This window comes from Lepisma saccharinum, chromosome 13 (genome assembly GCF_977018435.1).
Source record: "Lepisma saccharinum chromosome 13, izLepSacc3.1, whole genome shotgun sequence".
NCBI lineage: Eukaryota > Metazoa > Arthropoda > Insecta > Zygentoma > Lepismatidae > Lepisma > Lepisma saccharinum.
This window is the reverse complement of record NC_139241.1, coordinates 31,470,618-31,492,357: the sequence shown is the minus strand read 5'-3', so window position 1 is coordinate 31,492,357 and position 21,740 is coordinate 31,470,618. Positions and strand designations below refer to the sequence as shown.

The 21,740-nt window shown below is 39.6% G+C and overlaps 1 protein-coding gene across 1 annotated transcript in view; it reads left to right on the top strand.

Annotated features, from left to right (window-relative positions):
• The first annotated feature begins 16,935 nt into the window (after nt 1-16,935).
• The window catches only part of M6 (neuronal membrane glycoprotein M6), a 122,195-nt gene continuing 117,390 nt past the window's right edge, over nt 16,936-21,740 (top strand). The window contains exon 1 of the mRNA XM_083134016.1: nt 16,936-17,134. The gene's annotated coding sequence lies outside the window, so the exon portion shown is untranslated. The remainder of the gene's footprint in view (nt 17,135-21,740) is intronic.

The window sequence follows — 21,740 nt, the reverse complement described above, 5'->3', positions numbered from 1 at the left end:
TAATCTCATGGTTTGAGCTTTGTATTCCATTATCCTCTCGAAGTATCATCGACTGTGAATAAAGGCAATAAATATAATCCTGGAACGCTAGTTTGTTTTCCACGGTCTTTTTGTACGTTCCTTTTCCTTTCTTCGTGTTGCTGGTCTCTGTTCTGAATGTATACATCTTCGAACGCAAACCAGCAAACTCAACAATAATCTCACCGTTACATTCATCTTTCAATTTGTCAAGAACCTTCTTGTTGCGGGAAGGAATTCCAAATCGTTTGGGTTGAGGATAGGAAGAAGTACCGAAATACCCAAGCATGGAAGGATGTTTAAGATCTTCCTAGAGGTTAGGTGTTTGTATGTTATAAATAAAACTGTCAGTGTCTATGTACAAAATTGACAGCTTATCATTATAGAAGGGTTTCATAATATTATAATGAAATTCTAACATGTGCAGTTTCGACAAGTCGAGAACTGTTGCACCAACGTAAATAGGTTTTCTGAATTTTATCAATTTGATATCTAGATTAAAAAGTGTCAAATTCTCGTTGTAAATTTTTCGCGATTTGATTCTAGGATCAGATGCCAATTTTCTACATTTATTTTTATCTGAAACCAATTTTATGTCTGTACGCTTTCTGACGTTCTCCATCGTTTTTCCATAAACAGCATTATTCATTAGTTTATAAAAATCTTTATCTAATTCTGAAATGGCAGCTGTTCTGTCTCTCGTGTCGGTCTCAATATAAGATTTTAACCATGGAGAGTGTTTGAACTTGAGAATTCTTCTCACATTTAATATCTGAACACCCTTCCCAATCAAAAAACCGGAGATTCTTGTAGTGGACGACATATCTCTCTTTTATCTTCAGAGTTAACAAAAGCTTGCTTTGATTAGAACCAGGTGGACATTTAATTTCGGGAGCCGGAGATAAATCGGAAAAAGTATCATGCAAATTATTTGGAAATTCAATGTCCACCTCAATGAACAGACCAAATTTACGATGATCGAGACAATTAATATCAATTGAAATGGGATCTATCCATCGAATCCTCCGTAGGGAAGTTTTTGTATCATTACTAATCCGTAGAGATTGTTTGTGTCACCGTAAAATATGTAATTCGAAGGTCGATTTGCATCGTATTGATTCTCAGACATGTGAATGTTGTTTGCCTTTGCGTGCCTCTTCGAGCATTGCACCATTCCCCCACGTATCCCCCTTTCTATAAAAAGTAACATGTCCACGTCCGATATCAATTCCAACTTGATCCTGGTTTGGAGCAACATAGCAGACCACGCCAAACCCGGAAAACTAGAAATATGCTGGCTCTAATTTATAAATATTTCTTGCTGTTTTTCTGAATACCTGAAAAACATCAGTAAGTATTGTTACGTCTAATTTGAGATATGTATCGTGATAATCCCCGAGAGTATTGCATCTCAATTCCTTCCATATTAATTTCGCATGTTCGTATTCTTCATTCGTAATTCCGTTTTTTTTCAGTTGACTGAAGAATTCTTTTTGAGGTGGGAGAGTGTCATCGTCAAATTTAGATTCATCGGTTACATATTCGTAAGGATAAATGCCTTTATGTTTAATCAGTTCTACGTGTATGTTGTGGAAACTAGCTTTTGTAATTTTAAACTGTTCATCAGTAAGTTTACTCGCGAAAGCATTGAGACTTGCCGATAGGAATCTAAAAGAATCTAGAAACCTCATCTCTATGATTTCATTCGTTCCTGGAATCTTAACTTTCTTATAGAAATATAACGTTCTTCGTTTTGAGCAAGAATATCTATTTTTTGCGTATCGTATCCAAGATTCCTAATTAAAAAATGGAAGTCGTAATTGGATCCATTGTGAAAAAATATTGGTACGAATTTAGGCTTCTGGATTTTAAGGTTGCAGGTGTTACATATTCCACTAATGTAGTGTGCTTCCCTTGCTGTAAAAGTCACGGACCGCCCCTGAGAGTACCATATACTAGGCATGAGAAAAATATGATATCACGTAGAGAAAGGAGTCAGTTATTAATAAAAACTATAAAAATAAAATTACAGTCGCGTGAAATTATTATGTATTATTGTTTACCAGATTCACAAGAATAAAGCACTTAAATTGTGAAAATTGCAACTGACGTAAACAAGTGTTGTGCAAATTTTAAGTTTTTTTTAGTACCAATATCTTTTTTGTTGTTGACGAACGTCTTATTAAAATTCTTAGTTTCAAAGCACTAATTATTTATCTATAATGTTACGACATAATTTCTGAGGATAAGATGAAATTAAATTTGTAATTTAATGTAATAGCAGCATCAAATTTCCCATGTATTTAAATGGGAGAACAATTGCCCATCAAAAGCGTGGGGACACAACAGGGGTGCTGCCACCTACACGAGTTTGCTTTGACCAATGATATATATGTATGGGTAGATAGCTTACTCGCCGCGACGTCGAGGGACGGGTGCTCTCTATCTTGGGGAAGGATCTTTTGGCACGGCAGAAATGCATAGAGAACATGACTGAATCCAGTACCAGACCTGCAGGCAGCGAGAACACCAAGATTCCAGGATGGGAGGCAGCAGTCGGCGGAAAACGGCGGCAGTCGAGCATCGTATAACTTCGGCGGCCCCTTGTCTTAACTTTTGGCGGAAAGGGATCCTAACGGTGACAACGAAGCGCACAGCCCAATTCAAAATTACGTACTCCGGACGTACGTTCTCGTTCGCCTGCCGGACGAGATAACTCCGACCTCCCACAGGGAAAGTGCCGGTCGTCGGCGCCCCGGTTGCATCAAGCTTGGTACCCAAAAAACTCCAGTACTGATGTCTTTTCCTTGTGAGGATGGCCAAAGTCAGGAGAAACTCCGACGAATGAACGATTTGTACAACGAAATTGTCTTAAAGTGCCGCATGTCCTACTTAGGGCAGAAAGCACGTCGCTCAACGGCTAATGCGGTCCTTTTAAGGGCCACAAAAAGCCGAAACTCCTATGTTACTTAGGGAAAAAAAGAAAAATGGGTCCAAGTGCAACCGAGGATAGAGATTTCACCCCTCCTTCTTAGGAGGGGGCTTCTCGAAAACCTGCAACCGAAAGCTCAACCGGGGGAGAAAGGAGGGTGTGGACCTGGGCAAAGGAGCGGATGCAGAGGAAAGGGACAGCGGATTGGAAAAGGCTGATCAAAACCGACCGGGTCGGTGGACTTCCAAAGGGCCTTTCCACCCAAAAGTCTGCCGGGGAGTAGTGACCCCCCGGTAGCACCGCACTGCTGTGCGCATTCGGGCGTAGGGGAGCCATGTCTTGCTGTGCCATCGGAGGTGTTGACGGGTGATGCTTGCGGTGGCACCCCGCAGCAGTAGTGCAGCCACATCAATCCCAGTTGTGGTTAACTCCGATACCCCGCAAGGGGACATATTTTCGACAGGTGCGGCCTAAGGCCTTGGCCCTGCAGGATTGGCCCCGACGAGAAGTCACTCGCCCCTAAGGCAATTAAAAGTCAATGATGTTTTAAATCCCGATCCGAAGCAAAAGTAACAATGCCCTGAGAAGCAGACGAGTTGTCTCCAACGGACTGACATCCCAAGCAACGACTTCTCCTGCTTTCACGCAAACGTCTCTGGCAGTTAATTCCGATACGGCTCTTTTTCGGCCCTACTCTAAAATTCACTTTCGATAATTTATCAAACAAGGTTGTAAGTCGGAATGTGTAGGTCCAACAAACATAAAGATTTGCAGATAGCCTTCGGGTTTTACCTACCTGCCTTAAAATTCCCGAATCCATCCTCCCCAGTAAGGATAGGAACCAATAGGGTGTGTATTTTTACCCCCCCCCCCCCCCCCACTTTCAACGTGGTTTCTTTTCGTACACCAGAATCTAGATGAAGCTATTGTATTCAAAGACATCCGAAGTTTTGTCTGCTTGTCCTCGGGAGCTTCCCTTCATTTTCTCTTTTTTTGTTTCTTGTAGTTTTTTCTGTATATCTAATTTTCGCCGTCTGGTAAAAATCATCTTTCCATAAGGTTGATACCAGATATAGATTCAATACCCGATATCCCACGTAGGTGCATACTAGTGCATGCCTGCATGGAATGGAGGCTTCCCCAAGGGAGAAATCCGGCTTGACTGGATCTATTCTGAGGGGAAGATTACACCAAGGCAAAAGACCAGACATGGGGCTATAATGTGCTTGGAGAGTGCATTAGTGTCTCAGGCGAGGTCTGCGCCTTTCGGTGTGATTGCCGCTTGACTTCGGTCGGGCGCCACTCATCCCCGCGAGCCTTTGGGGGCGAGGTTTTTTCTTTCCGCGGACAAGTGAAGCCACACAGGAGTGCTCCGTGCACGGCAAGAACCCGTTGGCTGTATGCGCGGTAGCCGTAATTATCAGTGGCGTCTCGTGGCCTCAAATTTGGCCAGGGCTTATTTTTTAAAGAATTTAAAATATAATGACAATTCACATGAATTAAAAAAAAATAGGTATTTTTTTCTTCTAGACTACAAAACTGGACTTTCTTTTTTGAAAGAATTTAAAATGTAATGACAAATTACATGAATTACAAAAAAAACGGGTATTTATCTTCTTTTAAACTACAAAACTGGACTTATTTTTTTAAAGAATTTAAAATATAATGACAATTCACATAATTACAAAAGAAACAGGTATTGTTGTGAAACATACCTTTCTACGAACGTTGACTCCTATTCTTCTGCTCAGCAAATTTTGTTATCACTTTTTCGTTGAAGCCCTCTATGTTTGAAATGTATTCTTTCTCTATTGTAAGCAAGTGCCAAGGAATTTGGTCTGTCTTGTCCTATTGCATTTCTTAAGCAGGTTTTAATACGCTTCAATGTGCTGAAACATCCTTCAGATTCAGCTGTTGCCACTGGAGTTATTAAAACTATGTTTGTCATTTTTACTGTTTCTGAAAAGGTATCCTCTAAATAATTTTAAATAAAAAATGAATGCATTCTACTGAAAGAGTTTATGTTTTTCAACTCTTCACTACAATAAAGAACACGAAGTTCCCTCTTTAGTTTTCCCTCTTCTATGAAGGGATAATAAATCTGGAAGATTGTTCTCTTTCATTATGTCCTCGTAGAGCAAGTTTATGTCGACCACAGAATTTTAAGCAATCGATAATTCTATTTAATATATGCCTATTTTTCCGGACAAATTCATTGTGTCTTGTAATTGACAGCCTATGTCTTTCATCAATGTGTGTTCGAACATCAACCCTGCCAAACTCACTCAAACATAGCGAATGAAAATCACCAAAACACTACAGAACAACACGCGAGATCGGACGCGACGCAACGGAGCTAGCCCCGAATCAGCCCTCAAATCCATTGCACTCTCCCCTCCTCTCTCTGCTAGCATGTGACCTTCACTGTAGCGTAGGTGGGTATAGGCATTACCTTCTCAATCTGAAAGCCTCATGGCTTGCTCCGGTCACGTGACTAAGCGTCATCAACTGGAGGCGAGATAGCCGCCATATTTGATTTGCTTCTTCGGAATCACTGTTGGACCTTTTTAGTGAATATGGAATTGTAATGCAAATTTAAGAACTGTAATCGAGTTTACATGACGTGTAAATATGCTTAAATGTGGAAGAGGTATGGTGTATAAGTCTTGTGTACTCAATTGCAGAGGCAATTACAATGAAAAAGGTAAGAGTAACGTTCACATTTCTTCAAGATGATGTTAAAAATGATAAATATTTAGGGCAATTCCATGTGATTCAGTCACTACGAAAAGATACAAGTTAAGTAACAATGTTTTATACTAAAAAATAAATAAGAGTAATAGTTCATGATGTAAACATTTCATGTGTCCGGAATAGGCATCAAATATACTCGTAAATGTGGACAACATGTCAACATTTTTTTTAGAAATATCAAATAATTTACCCTGAATTACAAACGTTGGTTAATATTACGTCTACCAAAGCAATTTGTTAGTGTAAATTTTATGCAAGCATTCGATAAATTATTCATATTATTTACACAAATTTTCAGTTTCAAAATGTGCTTAATGAAAGAAAGCTATACAACGGGGCAAAGTTGATACATGTGTACATTTATTCTTATTTTATCCCACTTTATGCTTCTTTATGATAATCGGAGGCTAATGGAAGATATGTTGTACATTTAAATACAAAGTTGCGATGTGTAACAAGAATTTCGATGAAATATTCGTGTGTAAAACTATCCAAGAATATATTACTTATGTTTCAAATAAAAATGTTTTCACACAGAAAGCATTTTGTTACCTAGCTATGTTAATATGAACTACAAATGTATTAAATTTTTAAAACTGTTTCATATGAACTGCTTTTTAATTTTTGTCTTTGTGAAGATTCAATGTTCGTAACTTTGATTATTAAATCAGTGATAATGTTTACTGTTTCATAATTTATTAACATTCTTCACGATTTTTTTAACAGAATGTAAAAAACAGTGTAAGGAAATATTCCAAATGTTTATTTCCCAAGTGAACGTTAAAATAGAAATATTAATCTGCTTTTTTCTTCAATGAAACTCTTAAGTTATTGGCACAGATCTTACTAACGACAATGAAAAGATTCAATTTGTTTATTATCTTTCGTTCAATAAAGTCAATAGGATCGAAATTACAATGTGACAAATGATTTAGGTTTAGTCTTTATCACAGAAATGTAACATTGCCCTTGTACCAATTTCTTTCGCTTTTGCTGCAAGAATATAGAAATTAAGGTTTTGTATTGAGATTGTATAGCTACACAGAATATCTGCATTATCTGGTTGATTAATTTTGGGTAAACTTAAAGACAATTTAATTGATTAGGTAACTTGGAAAGTTTACGGTCAACCTAACATGTTTTTTGTTTTATTTAATCAATTGATTTTACGTACAAAATTTCATACAAAAGCGGTTACGAGTTTTACTGTAGCTGACCAATATTCCCGATAATATTTTTCAAAGATATACAATGTTTAAATTTTTCCGCCAGGAAGTTTCTAACGGTTTTCAACTCTTTCTTTGTGCTATGGTAGAAATTTTTGTGGTGGCCATAGTGACTTCCTGAATGAAAATTTTGGGGTAAATATTCAATATTATAAATTTTTCTTCTAACTATATTCGTCGGGAGAGTAAATGTCAAAATTTAACTTCATAGGAGAAATAAATATACCTTAATTATCTACGGTAAAATGACGACAAGGAGTTTACAGCGTTAAGACGATCGCCTCCAGATGATGACGTCTTGACTGAGCGCTGTGGCCTGAACCTCAAGATGGTCTTGGTATAGGCCACGCCTTCCTTTGCGACGTGGCCCGGAAAACGATAATTGACATCAATGCCGCTAGGAGCGCTGTCGTATCTATTGCAACAGACGATGAATTTACGTGGGTAAAAATCGCCTTTTCAAAGACTGTGTAATAGTTATGCGTTATGGTGATTGATAATTACGTGAATACGTCCGTTTTTCTTTAGGGGCTAAGTCCCGAAGCCCCAAGGGACGAGACGCCACTGGTAATTATGGTTATTTCTTGCAGTGCATATCACTGCATAACCCTGGAAAAGCCAGGATTGGATGTTTCTTTTCATTGATATGTATTTATTAATTGTGTACCTACATTTCTACTGTGAAATACGTAACTATTTTATGTATATCTTACTAGAAACGTGAGAATGGGTGAAAGGAAGCCAGTTCGTGTTTCGCTCTTCATATTTGTATACTTTTATATTATTTGTGGAACAAGCATAGGCGCTGACTTTCTGCCCCCTCAATTCCTCAAAACGTACATACATTATGGGTAAAAAAATATATATATATATTGTCAATCTTGACCACCACCACCAAATATTTATATGAAGTTACGGCTTTTGGGGAGGAGGAGGAGTTATTTCCAAACACAATACAAACTCCATGAAAAGAACTTTAAAGTTTAAACATGAAAGCCTGTGGTTTACTACAAAGGAATAAAAAAGGCAAATAGGCAAATTTCCGCACCCCAGTCATTAGTATTAAGCGCTGAGGCTGCTGGAACGCATGTAGTCTGTGCAGTTCCTTTTCGGTTGATTGATTTGGTTAATTTTCCCTTTTTTGCCAATGCCAATGCCAATGCTTTATTAACAGGTTTTTTGTAAGTATCGGGACCATTGTGCCCTTGACTTACTATCATGTTCTTACAAAATAGTGTATATACAACATTTTTCTTGCTATAACCCGGGTCGACTGTCGGCCGGGATTTGGACAATAGTTCATCTGTATTATTTCACTAATTTGAAATTGTTGAGTTCCTTGTTATAATTTTGCATTGACAGAGGAAGGAAATAATCACTATTATTTTTCAAACCATACATAGTTTGGTGCACTGATGAAAAGTTCTAATCACAAACTACATTTTGTACATCACTTTAAGACACAAAACATAAAATAACCACATAGAATAATAATAATGATAACAATATATAAGTAACAATAAGTAACAAAGAAACAACAAAATCACAATCTGTGCTTTTATAGCTGCACTATCAAGGAACACTAATCTGCTCCATTGAAAACAGTACTTTGAAGTACTCATAAACAGGGACATATGTAACACATAACACAATAATACAATAGCATTTTTGAATTTAGATTTGTTCAAAATTTCGGGGCATGGAGTGGGTCATCCGGACCTGTGGTCGAGTTCCAATGCCCCGAACCGCTGGATTTGGATGCTGTTGGATCTGGCTCCAGAACTTGTAACACATGGCATATATAGCAGATTGAACATAATCTAGTTCAAGGTCCTCATGGATTTGTAAGATACGAGTATCTCGGCTATGACCAGTAATAAGTCGAGCAACATTATTCTATATAATCTGCAATGTCCTTATGACTGAAGGTCGGAGATGACCCCAAGCTGGTGCTGCATACAGGAGTGTGGGACGTACCATCATCTTATACACATGCAAGCGAGTCGTCAGTCCCAAGGTAGGATTTCGGAAAACTGGGTACAATTGTTAAACTCGATTTTGTGCTTTTGCTGTCACAGTTGAGATGTGTTTATGGAAATTTAGTGTTCGGTCCAAAACCACTCCTAGATATGTGGTATAAGGTTTGTCCGGTATAGAAGATCCCTGGAGTCGTAGAATCTTTGGTAGTTGTCTATGTCGACGTGTAAATAAAACCGCAGCACTCTTCAGTGAATTATACTTCATGCACCAGCGAGTAGACCAATCTTCCAACTCTAATAGTTGTTGTCTCAGCCTGCTATAGCATAGATATTGTAAAGGGCTATTTGTAAAGATGGCAACATCATCTGCATAGGTAGCTAACATGCATCTATGAGTAGCAGGGATATCACTGGTATATAAAGCAAACAGAAGTGGAGATAAAACAGCTCCCTGAGGGACACCAGCATGTATGATCTTAACGGTAGATCGAGCACTTAAAAATTGCACCTGAAATTGTCTCTTTTGTAAATACTGATCCAATAATTGCACCAAATAAATAGGAACTCCCAATTCCGATAGTTTCACAATTAATCCAGAATGCCAAATTCGATCAAAGGCTTTGTCGGAGTCAAGAAATACCCCTAGAGTATGTCGACTGAGATTAAAGTTTCCTGTAACATACTCCACTACTCGGACCAGTTGCGTAGGAGTACTATGATGTTGACGAAATCCGAATTGATGATACGGTAGCAAGCCTTTTTCATCCACCACAGCTTGTAATCGTCTGAGTAGTATATGTTCAAAGATTTTGCTAACATGGCTCAGAAGACTTATAGGTCTATAATTCTGTGGTAGAAGAATGTTCTTTCCTGGTTTTGGCAAGAGGATTATTTTTGCTAGTTTCCAACTTGATGGATAATAGCCGGTAAGGAATATAGCATTGAAGACTTTTGCTAGAAAAACTAACAATTTTCTGGGGCCCTTCTTCAGTTGTAATGTAGTAATAGTATCAAAGCCAGGTGCCTTACCAGGTCGAAGAAGATTTATAACACCTTTGACCTCCTGAGGGGTTGTGAGAAGTGGATAAGCTGTGAGTGGTTCATGACGTAATTGTTCCAGTTGATGTTGAATCTTCTGGATATAATTGCCATTATGCGGTTGATCTGGTGTGTGGAATTGGTCCTCCAGATGTTTGGAGAACACTTCAGCCTTCTCCTCTGGTGTGTACACCATGCCATTTGGACCCTGGAGAGGGTAGGCAGCAGATTGTGGATTCTTTCGCAGATAATTTCTTAATAAATGCCAGAATCTACTATCCTGCATTGATATCCCGGAGAATTCGGTGTCCCAATCTGCCTGTCGCTGCCGAATGAGATATCGGCGAAATCGATCGTGAAATTGATTATACAACTGTTTGTAGCGATGGTTATAGTTTGTTGCCATTTCCGTCGGAAATATTTTTTACAGTTCAGGAAGATCATACCCTCACGGGATAGACAGCCATAGTTATTGTATAACTGAGGGGTTCTGATAGTGGAGTGAAGATAAGAAGTTTGTATACCTGCTGTAAGGTTTTGTAAAGCCGAATCAATTTCGGCTGGGGTTTTTAAAGCTAAATGCAAGTCAATGATAGGCACTAATTGTCGAGTCTAAGCATCCCAGTCTGTTGTAACATGATATTTTGGAGGAGGAGGCTTCAATAAATTATGATGAACAATTTCAAAGAGTATTGGTTGATGGTCCGAGTCTAGATCATGAATAACATAGGGACCAGTCATAATATTTACACCTTGATATATCAAGATATCCAACACATCTGGAAGTCCACGTCCTCGTGGATAATGAGTTGGTTCTCTTGGGGCAAAAATGGGCAAGTTCAATTGTTGGACACTTTGGAGAAGAGAGGCACCTCCACGGTTCACTACACGAGAATTCCATGCAGGGTTTTTACAATTTAGATCAGCAGCTAAAATCACTTTGCGGCCCAAGCGAAAAACAGTGTCTAGTTCTTGTATAGGAATAAGCTGTTCTGGAACGTTATATCCTGCTATCAAAATTAGTGGGTCGGTGGTAGTTAATAGTTCAATTATTGTGATTTCTAAAGCTTCTAGAGCTGGATTTGGAAGTTGACGTGCAAATAGCGAAGATTTCACAACTACTGCCGTAACTCCTTTCCGTCCCGGGAACCGATCGTTTCTATAAATGGTATAATTTGCAATTTTCCATTTATTACGGGGTTTCAAGTGCGTTTCATTCACCAGAGCTATATCAACATTATATTCACGTAAAAATTGTTTGAAAGTCAGGAATTGAGTACGAACTCCATCAGTATTCCACTGAACACACGTCAATGTTCTACTTATCGGAGTACCTTTACGGGCCATTTCCGAAAAGGTTATCCAAAACATCCATGGCAACACTGAACTTATCTACGATTGTCTTGGCATGACTAATTCGCTGTAGACCAGATTTAATTTTTTGAAGAAAACCACTGAAATCGAAAATTTCTTTTATGCTAGTCCAAATGTCCTTAAATTCCTGGCCTCTTGTATTAGTTTTTGTATTTGCAGCAGTAACATAACTCCTAGTGTTTGGTAGTGCAGGGAAAGCTGTCTGGTCTTGTAAGGAAGGAGGTGATTGCTTAGGAGTGTCAGAAGAAGACTGTACACCATTTTTGCGGAGTTCTTGCGCTCGTTGTACACGTTGGAAAATTGGACAACCGCGAAAGTTAGCAGGGTGGTCACCTTCACAGTTTACACATTTAGCAGGTGATGTACGGTCTTTTTTAGGGCATTTCCGTGTATCATGTAATTGAGCACATTTGACACAGCGAGCTATGGCATTGCAGTTCTGTTGGGCACGTCCAAGTCTCTGACATTTAAAACACTGTATAAATTGCCGTGGGTGATACTCCTCTATCACCACACGGTGTTGTTCAAAATATGGTTCTTTATAGATTCCTTTCGCAAATTCAGTCTTTTTAATGGTCAGCAGAAAAGGAGCTAATGGCACGAGTTTATGGGTACTTTGATCCTTCTGTTTCAACTGAGACACCTTGAGCACATCATAACCTAGTTCTTGATAGAATCTGCCGATATCCATGATATTTGTATCCATTGGATGTTTTCGCAGTACAACTCGAAGTACCGGAAACCCTGTTTGAGTCCCGGTTGCATATTCGAGATTATGACTTTTCAGATGATCAATAGCAATATTATACTCCTCCATAGTGGCAAAGTGAATTTTTGATCCAGTAGAAGTATGGTATATTGTAGGATTAATTTTAAGTGCTTTGAAGTCTTGGGAGAGGGCATAGAAATTGTTAAGGTTAAACACATATATGGGTGGTGGTTTCATTCGACGGGTGTCTTGAATAAAATTTCGTGTAGTTGTATCATCCCCTTTGTCACCAGGAGCATCCTCAGTTTCGTGTTCCTGAAGAGCACTAAATTGATTATTGAGTGGGATGGATATTGGCTGATATATCGGTAATCTCCTTTCCGTCTTCTTGCTGAGCTGAAAGCCCTCAGCATCCACTCGGGAATCGTCACCAGATGAATCGCCACTATTACAGGGCCTCTTGTTGGAAACACTAGTTGTAGATTCGGTTTTCTGTAGTTTAGGGTCCGTAATAGCATCTGGGAGCGAATTCGTGGAATTATGAAGTGATTCTCTGGAGCGAAAGTTGGGAACAGTCGATCCTTGTAATATGTGTGATCCATGTATTTCTGTCAGATCCGTATCAGATGAGGAAAGCTGAAAACCACGTCGTCTGTATCGAGCAGTCCTGAGTGGAGGGGATTTAGGTGTTTCAAAGTCCTGTTTTTTCATTGTCGGAGCTTGAGGAAACGGGAAGCAAATTACGAAGACGCCTAAGTTGGTGAAAAACACCCCCCAATTGCGTTTTCGAACATATTGGGTGCGTTCCGAAAGTCTTAACGAAACGAACGCATTCAACGAATATAACTGGGCTCGTGAATCTGGTGAAACCCGTTATTTTACAGACTTATGGGACGCTCTAGGCGAAAGCGCAGGCGCAGCGTTTTGTTTAGAGAAAGTTTCCGCATGGCGTCAGCGGAAGGAATGTCCTTATGGCAAAAATAAACTCTATTATGGCCACTGTTACTCATTTTAATCACATTCTAACAACGGTCAAGGCATACTTATCTTGTGCATGTTGCTTCATATCGCTATCTGTTAAAATTATAATACATTTTCCGAACTAGTGCAGTTTGAATCCATCAGCACGCGCTTTGTCTGCAAGGAGCAGACGATTTTCACGGAACAAACCAGCATCCTGGCCCGTGCGTTTGGTGAATCTCGTTCTTGCACGAAACGCACGGAATGCGACTTTTGGGACAGCATAATGAAACTCACGAAACGCACGGAAGCACTTCTGGAACGGTCAGTTACCATAACTCGTTTAACGCGTTAAACTCGTGCGACTTTCGGAACGGGCCCATATTATCGGTGCACACAACACCTGTCAAAGTGTACACCACGATTTGTATCTTCCTGTTTTGTCCGGAAGGAATGAAGCAAATGTGCAGTACGTTGTCTTTTATACAGCATGATTACCCCACACTCGCGAACCGGTGATATTTGCCGAATTACACGATTACACGAATATACTAGTTCTCAGTTCCCCAAAGTACAGTCCGATGTGAGATTTTAATTAGGTTTTATGCACTTCGATCACCAATGGAAGGCTGACGAACCACAAATGTGGCTAACGGTGTATATAATGCGATCTGAGTCCACTGATTCAAAAGAACTGTTCTTTGAATCAAAACAAAGCACCGCCTGTGTACTTCGCTAAGCACAGTTTTTAGCGATTTTTGTACAATTATTCACAACCACGGAACCGAGTTACTTACATCGGGCATGTGACAACTTCCGAAACACTAGAAAATATCCGGATAACACTAGAACTTGATTCTTCTTACCGTAATTAGCGAAAAATAGAGAGCTAAACGCAATACGTCCGACTCACTTATTACCGCCACCGGAAGTCCTTTTTTGCCATTTTTGGCTATTCGCGAAGATGAATATGAGCGATGATATGATGATTTTGATGAAGGACACATATGCCCAGGCCGGGATTCGAAACCGAGGCCTCTGGCGTTTTGGCGCTGTGTGCTAACCCCTCCAACACAGAGGTCGGCCAGTTCCTTTTCGAGTTACACACACTTCCAGACTGTAAAATAGCATTCATTGCACATGAGGGTCCAAACAGCAAACGACACGTTCATATGTCTTATACGAGTATTACTTGTTACTTCGGTTGGAAAGCTCCTTAAAGGACGGGTGCTGAGACCGAAGCGACGCGCTACAGGGGGAGTTCCCAACTAAGTGACAAGCGACATGGTGCCTTCAGTCTATTAGCAAGCGTTGCTTGCGAACAACAGATAGGCGACACGATAAACCGCACATTTCAACAACAGATGTAGGCGACACGAAAGTCAGACGTGTAGCTTTGTCGCTTCTGCGTCGCTCAAACTGGGCCATTTCCTCAATAGCTTGCAACCTGTTGCCGTGGTTTGTTGTTCGCACATACGCGATGCAATGAGTGTTTTGTTTTAGTGAGATTGCGCACCAAAGCGACAAGGGCACGCGACACTTATCGCTTGAGGATTACACCAACCGAACGCTGGCCTGTGTTTCCCGTCATGCCGCTACGATGTGAAATGTTGCCCTCGATTGGCTCCTTTCCAAGCAACATGTGTCGCTTCGGTATGAAATTTTTCTTGGACCGAAGGACCCGCGTCGCTTTGGTGTGAAATTCTCGTATCGTTTGTCGCGTGTCGCTTTGGTCCAAAATCTCCTTGAGGAAACGGTGCAGTCAGAGCTTGTGTCCCTACGGTTCGAAAGGCTGCATTGATTTCCGACTGCTCGCTTTCAAGCGACACTTGTGGTTTGTCGTCTCGGTATGAAATATCTGTCAGGATACTATTTATATTCTAATAACTAGAGACCGGATGTTAGGCAAAATGCCTATTCTTTCCTGTTAGAGATATGATGAAAACGAATGTTGCGAAGGCCAGGGGGGAGGGATTAGCTTCATTTAAAGCCAATTTAATTTTGCCTATTTTGCCTATTTCATACGATATTGCCTATATTATTTCATAAATGCCAGATATTGCCTATTTTAGGCATTTTCTTTAAAATTGGGACATGACTGAACTCTGTGCATACAATTTCCTATTCCCAGGATTAGTTTCCGAAGCTTCCAAGAAATTTAAAAATAACAGTTAGCGAGTTATTGCAGCTAATATGAACTTGGACAAATTAAGGGCAATTCAACAAGTTCTGAAAGCTGAAAATATACAAACTGAGTTAGATCCACATGTTCTCGCGTGCTTTAAGTATGCTCTGGTAACATCTGTGGAGGTTGAAATATCTTTTTCAATTCTAAAAAATGTGTTGTCCGATCGTAGACATAACTTGTCGGTTGATCACCTGAAGAAATACCTTGTACCGCAATTAGTGCTTCTTTTTCAGAGACTGCCAAACCGTACAGTACAAACTTGAAATGCATTTAAACAGTTTCTCAGTTCGAACTGCTGTGTGGAATATACAATGTAAATTTTTTAACTGAAATAACCCTGTGTGCATTGATAAAGTGTATATAATTTGCGTACTGGTTGGAAGTAGCCAACAATTTCTTTTGTCAGACTATTGTGTGTAGCCATTATACAATAAAATATTTTGGGCTGACGTGACTCCTGTTTGCAGTGATTTATTAAGTACAATATTGAACTGCTGTCTCTAATGATGATCTCCTGGTTTATTTTAAGCAACTATAAAGAATGTACAGGTAAGTCTTTATATTATTTAAACACCTATTTCTTTTTGTATGTCTATCTCCATTATTTTGAGTTAAATTTCATTGCCTTTTTTATTGCCTATTTGTATTTTAATGCCTATTTTGAAAATTATAAGTGCTTATTTGCCTGCCTATTTTATATGTTTTTAGTGCCTAAACATCCGGTCTCTACTAATAACATAGAAAAATAAACTCTAATACACAGACCAACCAAGACCTGACGTCCGGTATCACATTGCGATGTTTCTTCTTGTGTTACGCACACATGCTATTTATTTATTCATTTTATTTTAGTTTTATTTCCAAATTAATGCCATTTCGTGACTGCAAATCACTCCAGAAATATAACTGTTTCCATCAATTCACGTACCGCCTTTCAAGACAAACAAATCTACATAATATATTCCAAAAACTAACAAACCCGCATTACTTTCATAAGAAAATTAGCACCGACACTGATCGCACTGCCATCTATGTTTCTCATCCGTCTGGGAGGGGGGGGGGGAACAGTTTCTTGGGTCGTTTTCCACACTACGTTATTCAAGGCGCTGTATAGTGGGATCCATGAGTATTACCGTGCAAATTGTCCATGACTATTTTCATTAATTTTTCTCTTAAATCCTACGTGTTTTTAAGCGATGGATTTTTGTGTATGCTGGTGCAATAGTTGTCAACAGCTTGTTTCGAATTTTCTTTTAATTCTTGAAGCTCTTATTGGGGCAAATAAAGTGCACGAACATGGTGATGGACAATTTGCACGGTAATACTCATAGATCACCATTTTGAATATCGTGTTCTCTCGTTGACTCTCGTTGCATCTCGTACACGCCCACATTTTGTTACCCATGACATGATTGGCGTGGCATCTTCTTCTTCTTTTGAGATTCTAGCAGAAAAAGAACGTGGCAGCAGACACTGCCTATATGGTCCGCATATCATTGGCTTTGACCATACCCATAGTCATGGACAATTTGCGCGGTAATACTCATGGATCCCACTGTATATATACGTTTTTTCCGCTTCCGCAAGGTTTGGCTACAGCGCCGTACTTTGACTTCAAAATTTCCCATTCAGGAAAATTTCCCTACAGTCGAGCAAAGGCAGATGGTTGCATAGAGTTGATTATGTCTTCCGCTAGAGGGTAGCACGTTAGTCGTTAGGTGCCATCTTCCACTTAGTACAGTTTATGTCTGGTAGATGGCTCTCGTGTACCAGGAAGAATTTTGTGTATTGTTTTGAAGGGGCGGAAAGAAAGAACAACAAGTGAAAACGGTCAACGTTGTCTTTCGGAGGGCGTGTTTTAAATCATTTCGATATTTAAATGACACCGTGCGGAATAGTTTCGTTTCAAAAAGTGTGTAGATAACAATGAGGGGACAACATTTTGAATATCATTGTGTAAGTACTGTGTAGAGCCGTTATAAGAAACAAGAATTTAAAATATTAATCTATCAATCCTCTGGTCGAAATATCGTATTTTGATACATATATTTCACAATCCTGTAGTTAATGAATGGAAATGAAGTTGTAATATTTAAAAAGGATAGCTAATTATTACATGAAATAGTGTCACCTTTTGTTAACTTGCGTGTGAAGAAGGTAAATCGTGAAGCTTTGCTTGAAGGTTAAGGTTGAATCTTGATTAAGTTGTAGGCCTAATGGAAATTGTTGTAAGACACTGTTATGATTGAGTTGGAGGATCTGTGTCTCTTTACAGACTACAGATAAAAAATACATGTTTGTAGGTTTTATTGTACGTGCAATCTTTATTACATACACACACATGCATTCATATATTGTTAATTAGCAATTTTACAATGCATGGAAATTGGAATGGAAAATTTGCATCAGTTCCTATTACAGTAACTAATGAAAGTTACCATAATATCTTTAAAAAATTGCCCTTTTCCTTTCACTATATTTTGAAGCAGGATTGCAAATTCTTCCCATGTGTGATGTTAGTAAATACATATGCTGTTTATCTAAGATATATTCTGTGTGAGTGAAATGAAAATTGGTCAGGGAAGAGCTTAGTGTCATGAAAAATCAGTTGTGTCTGGGTCAATCCATGCCAAAATGTCACAGAAAAATCTCCCTCTCCAATTTTTCTAATTTTTCATACATAGGTTTGCAAATTCCAGGCTTGAAATACACAAAGCTGTGGAATTATGGAGTGGAAAGTTACATTTTGGCCAGCACCTTGTCAACAAATACTCATAACTCAAGTTATTAATGCAATTAGAGATTTTATTTGTGGCTCACTGGGAAGCTCAAAACAACCTTTACAGTGATAAATAACACATTCATATTTCCACATATTGCATATTCATGGTCAATGATCTTGACCTTTGGCCTTGAATATTGATTTTTTTTATTTTAAATTTTGGAAAAATGTAATTAATTAGTTCATACAATGTTAATGTTATGCTTAGTTTAATTTTTAGACTGCCATAGAATCAAGACTATTTGAGCATGACTGACATCACACATTTTTACGACATTCCTCTATTAGTGGTGTGTACAAAGAACAGTAAAAGTTTACTATCAGTCGGACACCTATAACATCTGAGTTTCGTCAATTTGTGACATTCGAACTTACCTATCTGCTTCGCAGAACATTCCGTGAATGGTTTTTGGGGCTATCCATCCCAGAATCGGTGGGAAATTTAAACTAAAAAAAATATTTTTGTTTCAAATTTTTGAGTCCAAATTTCCCACCGATTCCGGGCTCCGCCCCTGGTGTAATTGACCTACTGCCCCCAACAGCTAATGCAGACCCGCCTCCGCACCGGCTCCCCAGCTTTTTCTATAGACTCCCTGTTAAAGGCATGTTAGGAATTGGCCGGAGTCACCTGCCCCCAAACTTTTAAATTTGAAGAAATCCGTTTTCAGGATACGGAAAACTTACCTGAATTTCCCACAAAACACCCTCCCGATGTTAGACAATACTACACGAACTTATTACGGTAAGTAGTTTCTTCTGTAGGAATAAAGAAATCTGTCCGACGGATAGTAAACAAGTACCGAAAGAACCCTATATCAGTAATTATCACGTACCAGTACACTGGCAAGAAACGAAGGACTGAGTTGTAGGTTGGCCATTTTGCCAGAGTTTTTGGACCTAATTTATTAAAAACAGGTATATCATTGCTTTGTTATCAGTTCTCACAGTTGGATTCCCTGAGAAGGCACATTTTGGTGCATCCAAATTTACAGTCCCAATTGGCCTCTGACCACAGTGGACAAAAATTGGCATTAAATGTTAAGTATCCCCGAAACGGCTGGAATTCTTTTATTTTCTTCTTTTTCACATTGGTACTTATGTATTCTGCATTCCTAAGGATTCTTTAAGGTGCCATTTCGTTTTTTTCACACAAATAATCTCAATTTTCGACATATCGAGTAATTCTTGTTCATTTTTGCTAGCGTTACACGCAATATGGTGGAGAAATCTTGACTAGTGTTGTCGATGATCAGTGCTTATTCAGTGTTGCAACCTTCTTCATCGAAAAATATCTAGTTTCGTGTTACTGATTTCATATTTTTTTCCAGGTTCGAAAACCCCACGAACCATTCATAAATAAGATGGCGCCGAAGCCTGATGCACGCGCATTTCGTGCTCCGAAATTTCAACTGTTTTCGGGTTGTTTGTGTGCTATTGTGTTTGTGTTATTTGTGACGTGGATTCGTAGTATTGCGAGACATGAAATGCCGGATAACTGCAAGTGTGTGGAGGACTGGTCGTTTAGTTACAGGCGATTTTCTTTCTCGGCCATGGGTTCGGATCGGAGCTTCGTGTGGGCAGTTTCCAGAAGCCGCAAGAACAACGCTTCCCGCCAGCCACGTGGTTCGGCCCAGCATGGCCTCATCGTGGCTGCGTTTACCCTTCTGCTAGCAGGCGACATTCATGTCAACCCTGGTCCCCAGGTGGCTTCCCGTGATGAGTCTGGTGTGAAAATATACTATCAAAATGTGCAAAGCCTAACAAAAAAGCTATCAACTCTACAAATGTTCTGTAGCGAGTTTAACGAGTACGATGTGATTGGTTTCAGTGAAGTGTGGTTCAATGAAATGATCGCCGATAATGAAATACCCCTGACGGAATTTCAGGTATTCCGTAACGATAGGGGTTCACGTGGAGGCGGAGTTATGTTACTCGTAAACAACAAGTGGCCCTGCATCAGACGCCTGGACCTCGAAACATCATGCGAGTTAATATGGACTCAAGTAAATATAGGCTCAAATAAACTTTTAATCGGTTGTTTTTATAGAGCCCCTAAATCTGGCACTGCAACCTTGTCAACATTATTGGACTCTGTGCTAAATGCTATGGAGGAAACTGACATCATTCTTATGAGTGATTTTAACCTTCATATAAAATGGTCATCATCGAACTCTGGCCTCTGCACAGACAATGATGACAGGTGGTTTTTTGACCATTACATCAAGGCGATTGGACTTCAAAAATTTGTAGATTTTCCCACAAGACGCACAGAAACTCTCGACCTGTTGCTGTCCTCGCACACAAAGGTCAAGGCCACTCCCGGTGAGCAATTCATTGCCTCGGACCACACCCCCGTGCATGCCGAAATCCAAGTCCCTGGAAAAGCCCCCAGGCCCTCCCCCTCCTCCAGACCTGTCTACAACTGGAAAAGAGTCAACTGGGAGGAACTTTCCCTTTTCACCAGCCTCATTCCTTGGACAATGATGGACCCCCTCCCCGCGGAAGAAGCAGTGGATTTCCTCGTGGACTGTGTGCAGGCTGTAATTAAAGATCACGTGCCCCTAAGGAAAACAAGAACATCCCGATTCCCTGTGTGGTATACTGAAGAGACTAAGCTTACGCTGAAGAACAAAAAGAATGTGTGGATCCTGTGGAAACAAATTCCGAACGTTCATACACTGAACACTTTTACTTACTTAAGGAAGTATAGCAAAAACTTAATTCAAAGGGACTATAATAATTATATTCAAAGTGTAACAGAAAGTGCTGCTAAAAATCCTAAAACATTCTGGACGCTAATTAACTCACGCCGGCAACATGACCGTATTCCCCTTCAAGTCTCCTGGAACGGTAAGTCTGCTACAAAGGATGAGCGTTCATCACTTTTTAACTCGTACTTCCATAGTAACTTTACAAAGAATGCTGCTACCACACTACCGGAAGTCAGGTCCATTATTCCTTACACACTCTTTCAAATCTCAACTAACTGCAATGAAGTTCAAGAATTATTAAAATCTGTTTCAAGTTCCAAAGCTACCACTCCTAATGATATTCCTGCGATATTTCTGAAACATTTAGCCCATATTTTATCCAAACCAATAAGCACAATCTTTAATAAATGCTTCTCCGAAGGTGTGTTTCCTTGTACATGGAAGCAAGCAAATATAGTCCCTATCCTCAAACACGGAAACAAAACTCATGTCACTTCCTATCGGCCGATTTCCTTACTTCCTGCACTTGCACTGCTAGCTGCAAAAATCATTTCTAATCGTATCCTTGCACATGTTTCTCCGTTTCTCTCTCCCACTCAACACGGTTTTCTCCCTCATGCTTCCTGTGATACAAACCTTGCTTGCTTGCTTACCAAAGCAGTTAACTGCCCGAATGCCAAGCAAGACATGGATGTCGTATACTTAGACTTTTCCAAAGCCTTTGACTCTATCTCTCACACGCAACTCATCCACAAATTATCGAATAGATTCAATATTCACGGAGCTCTTCTTAAACTACTTTCATCTTACTTACACAATAGAAAGCAAAAGGTTATCGTATCTGGTTGCTCTTCGTCGTGGCTCCCTGTAGTTTCCGGTGTGCCCCAAGGAAGTTCTCTGGGGCCCCTGTGTTTCTCTCTCTTCATGGATGACATTCACGAATATATTTCTTCCGAATGTTCAGTATTATTGTATGCTGATGACTGCAAATTATTCCGAAACATTACCTCACCTCAGGACACATGCTACATCCAAGACAATCTCAAACACATTGAACGCTGGTGTCAAG